This window comes from Bubalus bubalis, chromosome 16, assembly GCF_019923935.1.
Source record: "Bubalus bubalis isolate 160015118507 breed Murrah chromosome 16, NDDB_SH_1, whole genome shotgun sequence".
NCBI lineage: Eukaryota > Metazoa > Chordata > Mammalia > Artiodactyla > Bovidae > Bubalus > Bubalus bubalis.
In genome coordinates, this window is record NC_059172.1 from 2854663 (window position 1) to 2873863 (window position 19201).

The 19201-nt window shown below is 46.8% G+C and overlaps 1 pseudogene; it reads left to right on the top strand.

Annotated features, from left to right (window-relative positions):
* The first annotated feature begins 15440 nt into the window (after positions 1-15440).
* On the top strand, positions 15441-16807 carry LOC123329583 (annotated as a pseudogene).
* Positions 16808-19201: the final 2394 nt, after the last annotated feature.

The window sequence follows — 19201 nt, forward strand, 5'->3', positions numbered from 1 at the left end:
CCAAAGTATTGGAGCTTCAGCTTCAGCATCAGTCCTTCCAGTGAATATTCAGGACTGATTTCCTTTAGTATTGGCTGATTTGATCTTGGAATTAACAGATACATCCTACTACCTATAAAAAATAAACAACAAGGAGCTACTGTAAGGAAAGTGTATTCAATATCTTATAATAACCTATAGTCAAAAAAAGACATATGCATAACTGAACCACTTTGCTGAAAATAACATAGCATTGTAAATCAACTATACTTCACAAAAAAAAGCTCCAATAAAAATTCTGGACCTCAAAGCCCAGGTGAGCTTCCTTGTTTGGCAATGCTCTTGTCACCTATGAATGTCCAGAAGTTAATACATCGTGGGGGCTGCAGAAGCTTTATATCTGGAGCCCTCTCAGACACTCCCCTCTGCATCCCTTCTCTTAGACGATTTTAATCTATATCCTTTTGCTGTAATAGACCATGACTCTGAGGATAAGTTTTCAGTGGGTCCTGTGAGTTCTTTACAGAACTATCTAATTTGAGGGTAGGTTTGGGAACCTCTTCGAATTTGCAGTTGGCATCAGACCTGAGAGTGGTTTGTGTGGACTCGACTCTCCAACTTTGTAGTTGGACCCTAAGCCTTTGAGGTTGGTGTCAGAAGTCTTGGACAATTGACTAAACTCTCCCAATGGTCCTAAATTCCTCAGAGAAAGGTACACGAACACAGAGAGAGGTGAGGAATCGGGGCCAGTGATTAATCTCCTTTGAGCCCTTGCTTTTGTGCCTGAAGGTGATGATTTGTGATAAAGATATCATCAAGGAATGGGGGAAAAAATATCCGAGTAGATTGAAGATCATGATTAAAAGTAAAGCAAAGCCATTCTGCTTTCTGGCCTGTTCGGGTTATGCAGTAAAACTTCAGGGAGCCATGCATGCCCCTGTGCAGTATACCGTGACAATGAACGCGATGCTGGAGAAAGACGGGGGTAATAGCTGATGGCAGGTGGGAGTTAGAGTCATGACCCATAGGACACCCAGGAGTCAGACCTGCACAGGGACTTGGTCTCTCCAGAGTGCATCCCACGCCTTCTCTTTTTTCTTTCTTTTTCTTTTCTTTTTCTTTTTGTTGGGGGTGGGGTACAGGAGGTGATTTGTGGGATCTTAGTTCCCCGACCGGGATTTAACCTGGGGCCACAGCAATGAAAGCATGGAGTTCTAACCACTGGACCACCAGAGAATTCCTTCTCATGTCTTCTCCACACCCTCTACAACTCTCTCCACTCCAAGGCTCTGTCCCAGCTTCAAGACTCCAGAGGCTGGACTTCCTGCACACAAACAAGCTACCTACCAAAAATCCATCCTGCATAATAATTTCCCAGTGCGGCAGGAGATGTGGGGTCTCCAGTTGCCTAGGAAAGGGGCCAAGCCTTCCTGCCTCCCCTTGGAGCGGCACCACCATGGAATGCACTCTCATTGGCTCTTCCAGAGCCTCGGACTCCGCCTCAGGAAACCCCAGGACAGAGAAAGAAGCCAGCTTCTCAGATTCAGAACAGGAAACTCAGCGGAATGAGGAGAAACTGAGATTCTGAGTACCAGGCTGGGGATGGATGGAGAAATTGAAGAGGAACCCAGGCAGAGTGCCACAGAGCCAGCTGCCAGCCATGGCAAAACTGTCCCCCAAACAAACTCGGGGCAGAGGACCCAGAATTCACTTCTAATCTCTGTCTCACCTCCTTGTAATTTTTTCATATGCCTCGTGCAAGCCTGCCTCATCCCCACACTCACATAAAATTCCTGATGAGACAGAACCTACTATGGCTTATAGGACGGGATTAAAGTGGACTTGCTGTGTGGGAAATGTCCATGATGCAACCGCAGCCTCCGAGTGCTGCACGAGAGAGCTTACAGGGCAGACAGGCTCCTGAGCCAAATTAAGATGCTCAAATCAAATGATGTATTCAATTAATAATAGAAATGCATGGAAAATCAAGAGGAAAGGGACAAATTTAGGGAAGCATTCAAGCAGGATGAAAGAACCACACTACCTGAACCCTGTGTTTAGTGTGTGTGTGTGTGTCTGTGTGTGTGTGTCTGTGTGTGTGTCTGTGTGTGTGTCTGTGTGTGTGTCTGTGTGTGTGTGTCTGTGTGTGTGTGTGTGTGTGTCTGTGTGCCTCCAACTCCCCTCCTGTCACTCTCTCCTCCTCCTTCTCTGACACATTCACGTTCCCACTGACATACAGTCATGAGAACACTGAGCCAAGGGCATACAGGGATGCTGGAGGACAGAAGGTGCCCGGAGCCAATAGGCACCCGTCAGAAAAAGGCAGGAGAAAGTAAAGCCTCACCCAGAGCTCTAGCTCACCAGCGACTTGCTAAGCAACGGTGCCTTTTAATTCCATGTCTTGGGCAGAAAACAAGTGGGACCAAAAATGGGCATCACCCAGTGGTGCCAATTTACAAGCTCATGCATTTTGATGCTTTGTGAAACTGCCTCATTGCTTCATAAATATGTGCTGTTTCACAGTCCTTTCATGCCTTCCTATAAATATTCATCACACACACTCTCTACTTCCTTTCTTGCAGGCTCCTTGGCTCTCTCCTTACTTTCTCTTACATCCCGTGGTGGAATTTTTCTTAAATAATACAAACACGCACTGCAGGCCCCTCGGACGGAAGGATGTTCAGCCTGAGCCTCGAGATACAGAAAGCAAAGGCTGCCACATCTCAGGGCCCCCCAGGCATGACTCAGGTCCCTGCCCCCAGACAGAAAGAAACGGAAAATGAAGTCACAGAAACCCACAGGGAGAAAAGTGGGATATAACAGGTGACCAGAGACAGATCCAGGAACAGCAGCTGCGAGAAAGAAATGCCGGCCACGCAGGAAACACCCAAGCCTGGGATAATGACAGGGCTGATTCGGGACAAGCCGTCAGAGCCACTGGGGCTCCAGGAGGCGACAGCCACCAAGAAGCAAGAGTGGGCGAGGGGTCCCGAAGCTGTGATTCTGAACCAGAGCAGGGTGAAAATGAGGGGGGAACCGGACCCCTCTTGCGCTGTTGGTGGAATGTGAACTGATGCAGCCACTATGGAGAACAGCACGGAGATTCTCTAAAAAAAACTAGGAGTAAAAGTACCATATGATCCAGCAATCCCACTACTGGGCATATACCCATAGAAAACCACAGTTCACAGAGGTACATGTATGCCAATGTTCATAACAGCACTATTTACAATAGCCAGAACCCAGAGGCCCCCCAGCTGTCCATTAACAGAGGAACGGACAAAGAAGATGCGGCACGTATGCCCAAGGGAATATTACTCAGCCATGAAAAAGAAGGGGTTTGAGTCAGTTGCCGTGAGATGAACCTAGAGCCGGCCATACAGTGTGAAGTAACTCAGAAAGAGAAAGACAAATGTGGTATATTAATGCATCAACATGGAATCTAGAAAAATAGTGCTGGTGAACCTGTTTACAGGGAAGGAATGCAGACGCAGACGTAGAAACGGACTTGTGGACACAGCGAGGAAAGGAGAGCATGGGACAAATTGAGAAGGTAGTCTTGACTTACATACACGACCATGTGTAGAATAGGCAGCTAGTGGGAGCTGCTGTTTGACACAGGGGGCTCAGCCTGCTCCACGATGGCCTGGAGAGGTGGGGGGGGGGAAGGGGACAGAGGTACAGGAGGGAGGGGATATGAATATAAATATATGTAAAATTATGGCTGATTCCACTGTTGTGCAACAGAAACCAACACAACATCATAAAGCAACTATCCTCCAATTACAAAAATTAGTTTAAAAAAGGGGAGAGAGGCAGGCAGAGAGCCCCCAGGGCAACAAGTGACACTGGCCCGGGGAAGGGGGGTGCAGCGTACTGCAAACGCCCATTTGGAATCCAGCAACAGGCTCTGGGTCTGATGACAGACAGCACCCCAGGGACTTCCCTGGGGGCCTAGGGGTTAAGATTCCATGCCTCCAATGCAGGGGGCAGGGCTTCAGTCCCTCGTGGGAGAACTAGAATCCCACATGCTGTGCGGTGCAGCAAAAACATAAAATGAAAAAAACCAAATGTAGTTTCAATCGTATGCATATTTAAATGATATTTTTAAATTATATTAAATTAAAAAAAAAAAAAAAACACAGGATTCCATTGCTGCAGGGATCATAATTCTCCAGGGAAAAGAGTAGGGATTCTCTTGTTGGAATGTGCTGCCAATGAACAGAACAGGAACCTTATCAAGGACAGTGGCTCTGTGGCAAAGAGTAGAATGCTGAAATTGCTTATGCCTCTCCTTTAAAACATTATTTCTCTAAGCCAGACCCATAATATGGAGTAATTCCAGGATGACTGAACCCCTGGAGCCCAGGAGCTGTGGAGGAAGCAAAGGTCAGAGGATTACAGAGCCTGGCTTTGGGCCCTGCCTGTACCACCCACCAGTTATGACCGTGGGCTGCTCACGCCACTTCCCTGAGCCTCTCTTTTCCCCTCCCATAAAATGCAGGCAACAGTGTTTACTGCTCAGATCTCTGAGGATTTTATGAAGATAAAATGATGAAAAAAACCATTGCAAAGTTTTCCCAGTTATTTGTTATTACCTGTGATTTGCGGTGAGATCACAAAAAAGTTAGTGAGCCTCAATGGGGTCTCAGGCTTGTCTTATGAGAGAGAGGGAGAGAGCACTAACCAACTCTCCACTGTTCAGGAGACAAACAAAAATAATAGCCTCAGGCCCCCCGGAAGCCGGCGCTGTGAGTGCTCCCAGAGCACGGTGTGTGGGTTTCTGTGCAGAGCTCGCTCTCGGGAGGCTCACGCTCATTAAGCTCCGGGTGGAGGCCCTCAGGGGAGAGACTCGGTGAGTGAAGAGGGTAGGCCCCAGGCTGGGCCCCCGAGGTTCCCAGAGCTCAGCACCAATAGGATCTGTGTCTCCAGGCATCACTGTCTGGGTGTCCTGGACCACCAGTCACCGGCTTCCTGCTCAGCCCCTGGGACAATCAAAAATGAGGCAATTCTCACGGGCCCAGGTGGGAAGGCTGGATAAGAGCTCATCCAGAGGCTTCAGAGGAGGAGACAGACCAAGGACCACCGGCCCCTGGAGCCGCTCGGACGCACCAACGTCACAGGGAGGGAAGGTCACAGCCCGGGGCCTCCAGACTGGACTCAGGGAGACGGTCCCTGCTCCCCCGCAGGTCAGTGAGCTCACAGGTGACCCCCACAGGTGACCCCCACCTCTCCTCCTGGGCTTCCCGTCTCCCCACTTACCCTCAAGCGCCCACTTAGAATTAATAACAAGCCTTGAATCTAGATCTTCCTTAACTGCCAGTAAGGTTAGTCCCAGTGAACCAAGCATAAGTTGAAATGCATTTAATGCACCCGTCGCACTGAACAGCATAGATTTAGGCCGCTGTACCTCAGAGGTGCTAAGAAGGCTTCCATTAGCCACCATTTAAGTAAAATCATCTAACACAGAATCTGTTTTCTAATAGGGCGTTGAATAGCTCATGTAGTTTATTGAATATTGTGCTGAAAGTAAAAACCAGAATGACTGTCCGGGCCCAGAATGGCTGTAAGTGTATCGGTCGTTCTGTAATCACTGCCACTGCTCAGAATCACGAGGAAGTACCTTACAGCGTGTTGAGAGGGCTGGGAAAGATCAAAACTCAAAACGAACAGTAGGTTTCTACTGAATGTGTGCTGCTCTTGTATCATCATAAAGTTCAAGAGACTTAAGTTGAATCATCGTAAGTCAGGGACCGCCTGTATTTATCGTCTGCCAAACACACTGACAAGGGCTTCAAATGCATCATCTTATTCAGTCCTCATGGCAACCGTAATGGTAGGTACCACTTTGCAGAAGGAAAATTGAGTGAGGTTAAATCACTTGTTCCGGGTCAGAAAAGGACTAAGGGCAGACACGGGGATTCAAATTCAGATCTGGCCAATCCCAAGGTCCATGCTCTTAACTTCTAGGCAATAGCGCTTTCCAGGACCAAGCCGACAGCCTCAGGCTCCAGCAAAGGACTGAAGAAGCCCTTCTGAAAAGCAGTAAAATGTTCATCTATTTGGCGGTACATTTGCAATGGTTGGGAGATGGGGCTGGCTGCAGGAAGAGTGCTGTAGAGTCTCTCTGTCCCCCAGCTGTTCTAGGCCACTTAGATATCCGCCATGACTCTGCAGAGCTGGGTTCTCCATGTGATACATTCAAAGTGCATGTCCTCCTGCGTTCTAAGTCTCAGAACGGTATGTGGTCCAATGACATCTCATCAGTGAGGTAGCCCTTAGCCTTGGTTCTTAAGTTACATACTTCTCTTCTACTCACTTATATAAAAATATATTAAAAAAAAAAAAAAAACTAGTTCAAGCAAGTGCTGATTCTGCTCTTTGGACATATATATGGACCAGAAAGTCCAATAAGGAGGACAGTGAGGTTCGCTCCTGTGCAAGGCTGGAGACCGCCCCTGGGCAGGCCTCTCTCTGACACCCTCGCACTCAGACTAGAAGGAGAATGTCTGGTTCTCAGGGGCTTTCCCCTCCAGCAAATCATGACACTCCCGTCATCAGCCTCCCAAGTCACTTTCAGATGCTCCCGCCAAATGTGTGGTCTCTTTCTGGATCAACCTCAACACAGATCTTACCAATAGGGGACCGGGAGCCTCCTCACCTCTGTCCTTCCCCACCAGCAGCCAACTGGCACAAGAGCCAAATCCACTCAGGGTGCTAGTCAGAGTGTCTCAGACTCTAACCAAAACAGGAATCAACTGTGGATCCTGTGGGAATGCTAGCGGGCTGGGAGGAACCAACTCTGCCTTTCTCTGGAGCACCCAGAGATGCCGCAGGTGTGCAGTCTCTCCTTGGTGACCAGACGCTGGAGGTCAGCGCCCACATTTCGTGAACATCGGTTCCATTTGGCCAGGAGGGAAAAGAAAGTGAAGCAAGAGGAAAGCAAGCAAGGCCCCTCCCAGAACCACCGATTTTCTTCTTCCCCCCAAAAAGGAAATGGAAAGTCCAGCAAGACTGGAAGCTCTCTGAATGGTAACTAAATCAGAGGCTGTACTCTAATATTTTTATTGTGAGATTCATGACTCTTCACCAAGGACTTCCCTGGTGGCTCAGACGGTAAAGCGTCTGCCTACAATGTGGGAGACCCAGGTTCAATCCCTGGGTCAGGAAGATCTCCTGGAGAAGGAAATGGCAACCCACTCCAGTATTCTTGCCTGGAAAATCCCATGGACAGAGGAGCCTGGTGGGTTACAGTCCATGGGGTTGCAAAGAGTCGGACACGACTGAGCGACTTCACTTCAGGACTCTAGATTCCAAATTGCTTTATTCTAAAGGCACTTTATTCTAAAGGCACCAGCTTCCCTGGTGGCTCAGAGGGTAAAGCGTCTGCCTGCAATGTGGGAGACCTGGGTTCAATCCCTGGGTCAGGAAGATCCCCTGAAGAAGGAAATGGCAACCCACTCCAATATTCTTGCCTGGAGAATCCCATGGACAGAGGAGCCTGGCTACAGTCCACGGAGTCGCAGAGTCGGACACGACTGAGCGACTTCACTTTTTCACTAAAGGCAGTTTAAGACAAATACTATTGGTAACTGTAAAAGAGAAGCAACAACCTAAATATCCCTCAGCAGGAGACTTCTTAAAAGGAACATTTATAATATATCTTTGGGGGAAAAGTGGGCCACACTTAATTACTAACATGGAAAGATCTCCAAGATACATGGCTTAAAAAGAAAAACAAGATTCAGAACAATGGACATGGCTTGCTGCCATTTGTATATTTTAAAAGAAAAGGAGTATATATACACACTTATTGCTCATCTAAGCAATGACTAGCCATGGACAAATCCACAAGGCACTGGTAGAGGTGAGTGACTGGAGACTCATAAGCAAGAGGATGGGAGGGCTTATTTTCACTGTAGTCCCTTCTGAATTTTGTACCATAGAAACCTATTTCCATTCAAAACGAAAACAGAAATTAAAATTGAAAGATAATTCCCTTGTTCTCACTGCACCTCCATCCACCCCAAAATTCAATGAAATTGATTCACTCAACATTTTCATGTACCCTCTTGGTGAGTTCCCCGCTGAGTCAGCTCTTGTAAAGGGACCAGAGTAGCTCTGCCTCGTGTCATTGCTGGGGAGACCCCAAAAGGTGTGGCTTCAGAGGCTGGTTGCTCTTGGGGCCCTGATTTCCCTTATGGGAGCCAAGAGATCATCCACAGAGGGCAGGAACTGCCAGTCGAGTCCTCTGGAAGTAGAAGAAACGCTGCCCACCTGGGTCACCCTTGGAGGCTGGAGGCTGGGTGAAGGGTGAAAGTCCAGGACCCTCCTGTAATCAGATGGCTGAGCTGGAATCTACATCTGAAACCTAAGGTGGGAGAACAATGACTTCCCATGAAAGGTCTTCTTGTCAGGAGCTCATACCATACTTAGGACGTGCTCTGTTCTCCTGAGTTATTTGTAGTTTAGGTATCTGGCTTAGGCTGCCTGAATCAATATGTTTTACTGTTCTTCTCTGGGTTTCCCTGGTGGCTCAGTCAGTAAAGAATCTGCCTGAAATCTGGAAGACCTGGGTTTGATCCCTGGGTTGGGATGATCCCTGGAGGATGGCATGGCAACCCACTCCAGTATTCTTGCCTGGAGAATCGCCATGGACAGAGAAGCCTGGCGGGCTACAGTCCATGGCGTCACAGAGTCAGACACGGCTGAGCGACTAAGCACAGCACGGCTCTCTTCTTCTCTAATCACCCTACACCGTCTCTTGATCCTCATGAAGTTATTTCCCAGCTGCTGTTATTTGCTTTCTTTCCTGAGGCTGTGATTCCTACCCAGTGAAGAGGGGATGATGTCAGGGCCTCTCTCTATGGTCATCCAGGTTCAAACATGAGGTCATCCATTTGGGACCTCAAGCAGGTTACTCACCTCTCAGATGAGGTCAGGGTAGAGGGGGGGCACCCAGCCTGGAGAACAGCCCAGAGCAGATGTTCTATGAATATTTGTCTCCTCCATTATAATATTTCCTCCTCCCTCCACCACCAGCCAGGATTATTATAAGCACCTCGTTCTTCTCAAAGTACCTATGTCTTAACCATCTGTGAATCTCTAAATCCAGCCAAGAGCTGTCCTTTGCACTTTGCAGGTGAGTCCATAGGACCCAGCTTTCTCCGAGTGACTTGCCAGGATCACGTCACCAAGTGTGGAAGAACGGGAACCAGACCCACATCTGGTAGGTCACTGAGTGTGATAATCTCTAGGTCCATCCTTGTTGCTGGAATTATTTCATTCTTTTTTTATGGCTGAGTAATATTGGATGGGCATTTTTTATGTTAAAGTATGGTCCAATTAATTCAGCTAAAGGAGTATCTGTGAAATTCAGGGGAGAGAGGAAAGGAACAGACCTCAAGCCGGATACAGAGAGACCCAAGGATATTCCAAGGGGATAATATAGAATTTCTGAAAACTTAGACATTTGCAATAACATGGTATGCTTGTAGAAGTAAGCTGTTCAGATTTGCTAAAGGGTAAATGGAGAGCAGGGTAGCACGGGGGTATTTCACTGAGAACATCTGAAAGGTAAATAACTTAGACATTGTCTTAAGAGGGACAGGGAACACTTAACACACATTGTGTGACATCACGCAATGACATCACACAATGACATCACACAAAGCCGATTGCAACATCATGGGAATGGTGTGGGATTTGGAGAGCAGTCTGCCACTATGAAAGAGAAGTGACTTTTCAGATGTTCAGTTCCCAGTTCAGCCACTCAGTCATGTCCAAATCTTTGTGACCCCATGGACTGCAGCACGCCAGGCCTCCCTGTCCATCACCACCTCCCGGAGTTTACTCAAACTCACGTCCATTGAGTTGGTGATGCCATCAACTATCTCATCCTCTGTTGTCCTCTTCTCCTCCTGCCCTCAATCTTTCCCAGCATCAGGGTCTTCTCCAAAGAGTCAGTTTTCCATTGAGTCAGCTCTTCACATCAGGTGGCCAAAGTATGGGAGTTTCAGCTTCAGCATCACTCCTTCCAGTGAATATTCAGGACCGATTTCCTTCAGTATGGACTAGGTGCATCTCCTTGCAGTCCAAGGGACTCTCAAGAGTCTTCTCCAACACCACAGTCAAAAGCATCATTCTTTGGCTCTCAGCTTTCCCTATAGTCCAACTCTCACATCCATACATGACTACTGGAAAAAACCACAGCCTTGACTAGACAGACCTTTGTTGGCAAAGTAATGTCTCTGGTTTTTAATATACTGTCTAGGTTGGTTATAATTTTCCTTCCAAGGAGTAAGTGTCTTTTAATTTCATGGCTGCAGTCATCATCTGCGGTGATTTTGGAGCCCAAAAAAATAAAGTCTGACACCATTTCCACTGTTTCTCCATCTATTTGCCATGAAGTGATGGGACTGGATGCCATGATCTTCGTTTTCTGAATGTTGAGCTTTAAGCCAACTTTTTCACTCTCCTCCTTCACTTTCATCAAGAGGCTCTTTAGTTCTTCACTTTCTGCCATAAGGGTGGTGTCATCTGCATATCTGAGGTTATTGATATTTTTCCCGGCAATCTTGATTCCAGCTTGTGCTTCTTCCAGTCCAGCGTTTCTCATGATGTACTCTGCATAGAAGTTAAATAAGTAGGGTGACAATATACAGCCTTGACGTACTCCTTTTCCTATTTGGAACCAGTCTGTTGTTCCATGTCCAGTTCTAACTGTTGCTTCCTGACCTGCATACAGATTTCTCAAGAGGCAGGTCAGGTGGTCTGGTATTCCCATCTCTTTCAGAATTTTCCACAGATTATTGTGATCCACACAGTCAAAGGCTTTGGCATAGTCAATAAAGCAGAAATAGATGTTTTTCTGGAACTGTCTTGCTTTTTCGATGATCCAATGGATGTTGGCAATTTGATCTCTGGTTCCTCTGCCTTTTTTAAATCCAGCTTGAACACCTGGAAGTTCATGGTTCACATATTGTTGAAGCCTGGATTGGAGAATTTTGAGCATTACTTTTCTAGCGTGTGAGATGAGTGCAACTGTGCAGTAGTTTGAGCATTCTTTGGCATTGCCTTTCTATGGGGTTGGAATAAAACCTGACCTTTTCCAGTCCTGTGGCCACTGCTGAGTTTTCCAAATTCACTGGCATATTGAGTGCAGCACTTTCACAGCATCATCTTTCAGGATTTGAAATAGCTCAACTGGAATTCCATCACCTCCACTAGCTTTGTTCATAGTGATGCTTCCTAAGTTCCACTTGACTTCATATTCAGGATATCTGGCTCTAGGTGAGTGATCACACCATCATGATTATCTAGGTCATGATGATCTCTTTTGTATAGTTCTTCTGTGTATTCTTGCCACCTCTTCTTAATATCTTCTGCTTCTGTTCAGTTCAGTTCAGTCGCTCAGTCATGTCCAACTCTTTGTGACCCCATGAATCACAGCACGCCAGGCCTCCCTGTCCATCACCAACTCCCGGAGTTCACTCAGACTCACTTCCATCGAGTCAGTGATGCCATCCAGCCATCTCATCCTCTGTCATCCACTTCTCCTCCTGCCCTCAATCTTTCCCAGCATCAGGGTCTTTTCAAATGAGTCAGCTCTTCACATCAGATGGTCAAAGTATTGGAGTTTCAGCTTCATCATCAGTCCTTCCAATGAACACCCAGGACTGATCTCCTTTAGGATGGACTGGTTGGATCTCCTTGCAGTCCAAGGGACTCTCAAGAGTCTTCTCCAACACCACAGTTCAAAAGCATCAATTCTTCGGTTCTCAGCTTTCTTCACAGTCCAACTCTCACATCCATACATGACCACTGGAAAAACCATAGCCTTGACTAGATGGACCTTTGTTGACAAAGTGATGATATGTCTGCTTTTTAATATGCTGTCTAGGTTGGTCATAACTTTACTTCCAAGGAGTAAGCCTCTTTTAATTTCATGGCTGCAATCACCATCTGCAGTGATTTTGGAGCCCAGAAAAATAATGTTCCTTTGGTATCTTTAACTTTCTTGCAGAGATATCTAGTCTCCCATTCTATTGTTTTCCTCTATTTCTTTGCACTGATCACTGAGGAAAGCTTTCTTATCTCTCCTTACTGTTCTTTGGAACTCTGCATTCAAATAAGTGTATCTTTCCTTTTCTCCTTTACTTCTCTGGCTTCCCTTCTTTTCACAGCTATTTGTAAGGCCTCCTCAGACAGCCATTTTGCTTTCTTGCATTTCTTTTCTATGGAGATAGTCTTGCTCCCTGTTTCCTGTACAATGCCATGAACTTCCATCCATAGTTCTTCAGGCACTCTATCTATCAGATCTAGTCCCTTAAATCTATTTCTCACTTCCACTGTATAATCATAAGGGATTTGATTTAGGTCATACCTGAATGGTCTAGTGGCTTTCCCTACTTTTTTCAATATAAGTCTGAATTCGGCAATAAGGAGTTCATGATCTGAGCTACAGTCAGCTCCTGGTCTTGTTTTTGCTGACTGTATAGAGCTTCTCCATCTTTGGCTGCAAAGAATATAATCAATCTGATTTTGGTGTTGACCATCTGGTGATGTCCATGTGTAGAGTCTTCTCTTGTGTTGTTGGAAGAGGGTGTTTGCTATGACCAGGGCATTCTCTTGGCAAAACTGTTAGCGTTTGCCATGCTTCATTCTGTACTCCAAGGCCAAATTTGCCTGTTACTCCAGGTGTTTCTTGACTTCCTATTTTTTCATTCCAGTCTCCTATAATGAAAAGGACATCTCTTTTCACTGTTAGTTCCAGAAGGTCTTGTAGGTCTCCATAGAACCGTTCAGCTTCTTCAGCATTACTGGTCGGGTCATAGACTTGGATTACCGTGATACTGAATGGTTTGCCTTGGAAACGAACAGAGATCATACTGTCGTTTTTGAGATTGCATCCAAGTACTGCATTTTGGACTCTTTTGTTGACCATGATGGCTGCTCCATTTCTTCTAAGGGATTCCTGCCCACAGTAGTAGATATAATGGTCAGTTCAGTTCAGTTCAGTTGCTCAGTCATGTCCGACTCTTTGCGACCCCATGAATCGCAGCACGCCAGGCCTCCCTGTCCATCACCAACTCCCAGAGTTCACTCAGACTCACGTCCATCGAGTCAGTGATGCCATCCAGCCATCTCATCCTCTGTCGTCCCCTTCTCCTCCTGCCCCCAATCCCTCCCAGCATCAGAGTCTTTGCCAATGAGTCAACTCTTCACATGAGGTGGCCAAAGTACTACAGTTTCAGCTTCAGCATCATTCCCTCTAAAGAAATCCCAGGGCTGATCTCCTTCAGAATGGACTGGTTGGATCTCCTTGCAGTCCAAGGGACTCTCAAGAGTCTTCTCCAACACCACAGTTCAAAAGCATCAATTCTTTGGCGCTCAGCCTTCTTCACAGTCCAACTCTCCCATCCATACATGACCACAGGAAAAACCATAGCCTTGACTAGATGGACCTTTGTTGGCAAAGTAATGTCTCTGCTTTTGAATATGCTATCTAGGTTGGTCATAACTTCCCTTCCAAGGAGTAAGCGTCTTTTAATTTCATGGCTGCAGTCACCATCTGCAATGATTTTGGAGCCCAAAAAAATAAAGTCTGCCACTGTTTCCCCATCTATTTCCCACGAAGTGATGGGACCAGATGCCATGATCTTCGTTTTCTGAATGTTGAGCTTTAAGCCAACTTTTTCACTCTCCACTTTCACTTTTCATCAAGAGGCTTTTGAGTTCCTCTTCACTTTCTGCCATAAGGGTGGTGTCATCTGCATATCTGAGGTTATTGATATTTCTCCCAGCAATCTTGATTCCAGCTTGTGTTTCTTCCAGCCCAGTGTTTCTCATGATGTACTCTGCATATAAGTTAAATAAGCAGGGTGACAATATACAGCCTTGACGTACTCCTTTTCCTATTTGGATATAATGGTCATCTGAGTTAAATTCACCCATTCCAGTCCATTTTGGTTCACTGATTCCTAGAATGTCGACTTTCACTCTTGCCGTCTCCTGTTTGACCACTTCCAATTTGCCTTGATTCATGGACCTAACATTCCAGGTTCCTATGCAATATTGCTCTTTACTGCGTTGGACCTTGCTTCTACCACCAGTCACATCTGCAACTGGGTGTTCTTTTTGCTTTGGCTCTGTCTCTTCATTCTTTCTGGAGTTATTTCTCCACTGATCTCCAGTAGCATATTGGGCACCTACCAACCTGGGGAGTTCATCTTTCAGTGTCCTATCTTTTTGCCTTTTCACACTGTTCATGGGGTTCTCAAAGCAAGAATACTGAAGTGGTTTGCCATTCCCTTCTCCAGTGGACCACACTTTGGCAGAACTCTCCACTATGACCTGTCCATCTTGGGTGGCCCCACACAGCATGGCTCAAGGTTCATTGAGTTAGACAAGGCTGTGGTCCATGTGATTAGATTGGTTAGTTTTCTGTGATTGTGATATCCATTCTGTCTGCCCTCTGATGGAGAAGGATAAGAGGCTTATGCAAGCTTCCTGATGGGAGAGACTGACTGAGGGGAAAACTGGGTCTTGTTCTGATGGGTGGGGGCATGTTCAGTAAATCTTTAATCCAGTTTTTCCCTGGTGGCTTAGATGGTAAAGTATCTGCCTGCAATGAGGGAGACCCGGCTTCAATCCCTGGGTCGGGAAGATCCCCTGGAGAAGGCAATGGCAACCCACTCCAGTATTCTTGCCTGGAAAATCCCATGGACAGAGGAGCCTGGTAGGCTACAGTCCACAGGGTCACAGTCCACAGTTCTCCAACACAACTGAGCAACTTCACTTTCAACTTCACTTCACTTTCTGTTGATGGGTGGAGCTGTGTTCCCTCCCTGCTATTTACCTGGGGCCACACTATGGTGGAGGTAATGAGGATAAAGGTGACCCCCTTCCAAAGATCCCAAGCATGCACTGCTACACTCAGTGCCCCCAACCCCACAGCAGGCCACTGTCAGCCCACGCCTCCTCTGCAGATTCCTGGACACTCACAGGCAAGTCTGGGTCAGTCTCTTGTGGGGTTGCTGCTCCTTTCTCCTGGGTCCTATTGCTCAAGGTTCTATTTGTGCCCTCCAAGAGTCTCTTTCTCAGTCCTGTGTAAGTTCTGGCAGCTCTATGGTGAGTTTAGTAGGAGATATTAAAGGCTACAGGCTTCCCAGATGGTGCAGTGGTAAAGAACCCAGCTGTCAATGGAGGAGGTACAAGAGACAAGGGTTTGATCCCTGGGTCAGGAAGAGCCCATGGAGTTGGTAATGGCAACCTATTTCAGTATCCTTGCCAGGGAAATCCGGTGGACAGAAGAGCCTGGTGGTCCACAGTCCATGGGATCGCAAAGAGAAGGACATCACTGAGCAACTGGGTACAGACATTAAAGTATACCCCTTGGATGAGAGAGTTAGCGTTCTTGTTTCTCTTCTTCTTTGTCAGGTAGGAAGCACCCCAGTGGAATGGCCTCGGGACAGAACCACAGCACAGTGCCCAGATTCATCCTGCTGGGCCTCACAGACCAGGCAGGCCAAAAGCAGCTCCTCTTTGCCACCTTCTGCTGATCTACTTGGTGACTCTGGTGGGCAACCTGGGCCTCATAGATGTCATCCAAGCCAGCACCACCCTCCACACCCCCATGTACTTCCTCCTGAGTGTGCTTTCCTTCCTTGACGTCTGCAATTCCTCCTTGTTCACCCCCAGGCTGCTGATCAGCTTGCTCACTGTTGACAAGTCCATCTCCTTCGGGGGCTGTGTGGTGCAGATGGCCCTCATGAGCCTCCATGGCTCTGGGGTGTGTGCTCTTGTCCCTCATGGCTTACGACCGACTTGTGGCCATCTGCCACCCTCTCCTCTACCACAGCATCATGTCCAGCGTTGTGTGTCCAGCTGGTGGGGCTCACCTGTGCTGTGGGGGTATTCATCTCAGCAGTGCAGACAGGGAATGTCTTCAGCTTGCCCTACTGTGGTCCAAACGTCATTGACCATTACCTCTGTGACATCCCCCCTGTGCTCCAACTGGCCTGCTCAGACACCACTGTGGCCAACGTCATCTTGCTCATCTTTTCCGCCTTGATCACTGTCCTCACAGTCTCAGTCATCTTGGTCTCTTATGCCTACATCCTGGTCACCATCTGTGGGATGAGGTCCCTGGAGGCCCAGCGCAAGGCCTTCTCCACCCGCGCCTCCCACCTCACTGCCCTCTGCCTTTTCTATGGGTCTGTGTTCCTTGTGTATGTGCAACCCAACCCAGAAAGTGTGTCAGCCTACAACAAGATCCTCTCTGTGTTCTACACCATCGTGATCCCCATGCTGAACCCGCCAGTCTACAGCCTAAGGAATAAAGATGTCAAGGCTGCTGTACTACTTAGGGTCCTTAACCTAAGCAGAAAGCGAATGTGTTAGAGAGGCCTCCAGAAGACCATAGCATAGAAGAGAAGCCTAGAGAACCCAGCCGGGACAAAAACCAAGAGCAGCAAGACGCAGCTAAGCCCCTGCCACAGGGTGGTCTGTGTAGGATGCCACATAAGGAGCTTCACCTCTGTGCATTCTCCAGGGCTGCGGCTGGCATTACTGCCCTGAGCTTTCAGCACCACTCAGCGCTGGACAGAGCTACCTGCTCTAGCCACCACACCACCCTCTACAGCACCCAACCGCATGTCATCTCCTGCTGATCCTAGACCTCTCATCACTTCCTCAAGGCTCAGATCCTAAGCAGGAGCATTCACCTGTCTGGCAGCATAGCTATTCTATATCTCTTTTTTGAAGGTTCTTAACATTTGTTTCTTAAAAGTTAATATGTGCATAATAGGAAAGCAAAAAGCACAGAAGCAAAACACAGTCGTTCATAATCACAAGCAGTTGACCATCTGACACGCCCTGCTAGGTGTCATCTGTGCATTTTCTCCACTAAGTACCACATTCACGTTATTAAGATCACGCGGTCCCGTATCGTGTTGTCATACACACCATGAATATTAACCGTCTCAAAGCCCCACAGCTCTAAGTATTCTGGTAACCAAGAATACACTACACCAACTCAATCTGGAAGGAAAAAAAAATGCAATCCTGCCTTTCTTGGCCTATTCTATATCTCTTGATGTATTAACCACATTCAGCATAGATAGCACACAGATGCTCATCTCCTCCGTCCGTACTTCTATCTTACAGGCCCCCGGGAGGTAGAAGGCGGAGCTAGACTCTATCTGCTTCCTGTTTTGAGAGTTCTCAAATATAGAAAGGTTCATTGAATGCCAAAGCGACCTTCCCCGTAAGGCTCTACAAGGTATGTTGCCCTTCTGAATAAACGCTACTGAAGAAATAATTCACGTGGTGTTCAACTACGGAAGGAAGAGAGTAGTCACTCGACATTGCAGCAGAGAATGGAGGCCCCAGTACAGAAACCTCTAATTAGCCTTGGACTAAAACCTGCTCTAAAGCAGTAGTGAGCTATCGTTTCTATGTAAATGACCAATGAAGCAATATTACAGACCGAAAGACCATATAACTTTTTTCAATTAGAATACAGTTATGTAAAGTTTAAAAATAAAATAAAATTTTAAAAAATAAAAAAATTTTAAAAAAAAATTTAAAAAAAAAAAGAGAAAAAGCCAAATTTTATTTTTAAAAAAAGTATCTGATGCATGGATTCTTATATGAGTCAATACGTACTGTTAATAAATAAAATTAAAATGATCTGTCTTTAAAAAAAAAAAAGAAAGAAACTATCTGTATGTTTTTAGATAAAACCCTTCTTTTATTGAAACAGACATCAGTCTTACTGATTTAAGAGAAGGAAAAAGAGGTGCAATTTACTGTGAAACCCAGATGTCAGCTGATGCTCTGTATCTTTGGAGGATTCAAATGAAATTAGCTTGAACCCCAGTCCAGTGTGGAGGTGTCCCCACACTCCTGAGAACATTCCTGGTGCCTTGGAAGCGGCAGGAAAGGGCTGTGAACGTGTGTTGTGCTTTGCCGGCTCACCTCAGTCCGAGTTCCTTAATCCACTGAATGATTTCAGTTTATGACTCATTCAGGGACAGGGGGAAAAGCATGGGATCAGGAATGTGGATGATATAAATGAGGAAATGGGGGAAAACAACCTCTGACCATTTTCGGTTCTGATAGGGAGGGGAAAAGGGCAAACTTAGGCAGGTTGCATCTCGGGCCACAGCACTGGGCTTCAGCCCTGTGAAGAAGCCGAAGACATTGCACCTCTCCCAGACAACGTTCACCTGTAAGTTCACAGATGCCAAAGTGGAATGTTTTCCTAAAAAGCTCGTTAATCCACAGGTGAACCTACTGATCAATGCCTAGTAATCATGTTGGAATCATCTCCTGGCTTTATGTACAGGCTTGAGATCATTTTTCTTAACATACTGTATAGGCTTCTCCAGAGAAGCAGAACCAACTGGATATATACAGAGACATAAAAATGGAGATTTATTATAAGAGTTGGCTCATGCAATTATGAAAGCTGAGATCCACAATCTGCCATCTGCAAGGTGGAGAAGTAGGAGAAGACAGTGCTGTAATTCAGTCTGAATCCAAAAGCCTAAAAGCCAGGGCCCACCGATGAAAGCCATGGTGGGAATCTGAAGGCTCAGGAACCAGGAAAAGCAATGTCTGAGAGCAGAACTTCCAGCTCCAACCAAAACAGCCGAGTCGCCCCTTCTTGGCCCTTTTGCTCTAATCAGGCCCTCAAATGACTGGCTGATGCCCACCCACGCTGGTGAGGGTCATCTTCTTTACTCAGTCCCCAATTATAATGCTGATCTCTTCCAGAAACCCTTCACAGATGCCCAGAAACATTTTATGAGCTCTCGAGCATTCTTTTGCTTGGCCAAATTGACACATAAAATTAACCATCACATAAACTAAGAAGAGAGCAAGCTCCAGCCAGTCTCCTACCATCTCAGACTCAGGAGGTTGGGGGCTGCAATCGTTCCATGAAAATAAGCCACTCGCTTAACGAGAAAGCTTTCTTTGAATGATAATTTCCCTTTGAGCAAGGACGCACAGGGGACCAGGGAAGCGAGAGAGGGGTGCCAGCCCCTCCCCACTGCCCTGTAATCCCAGACTCTGCCTCCTAACTTCACCAGTTGCTGAGCGAAGGTTGCCTCAAAGCCCTAGGCAACCAGGTCACAGGCTAAGAAGTAAACAGGTTCCCCAGAAATTTGACTGGTGAGAATCGGAAGAAGCACGGGGGAAAGACAGGCAGAGG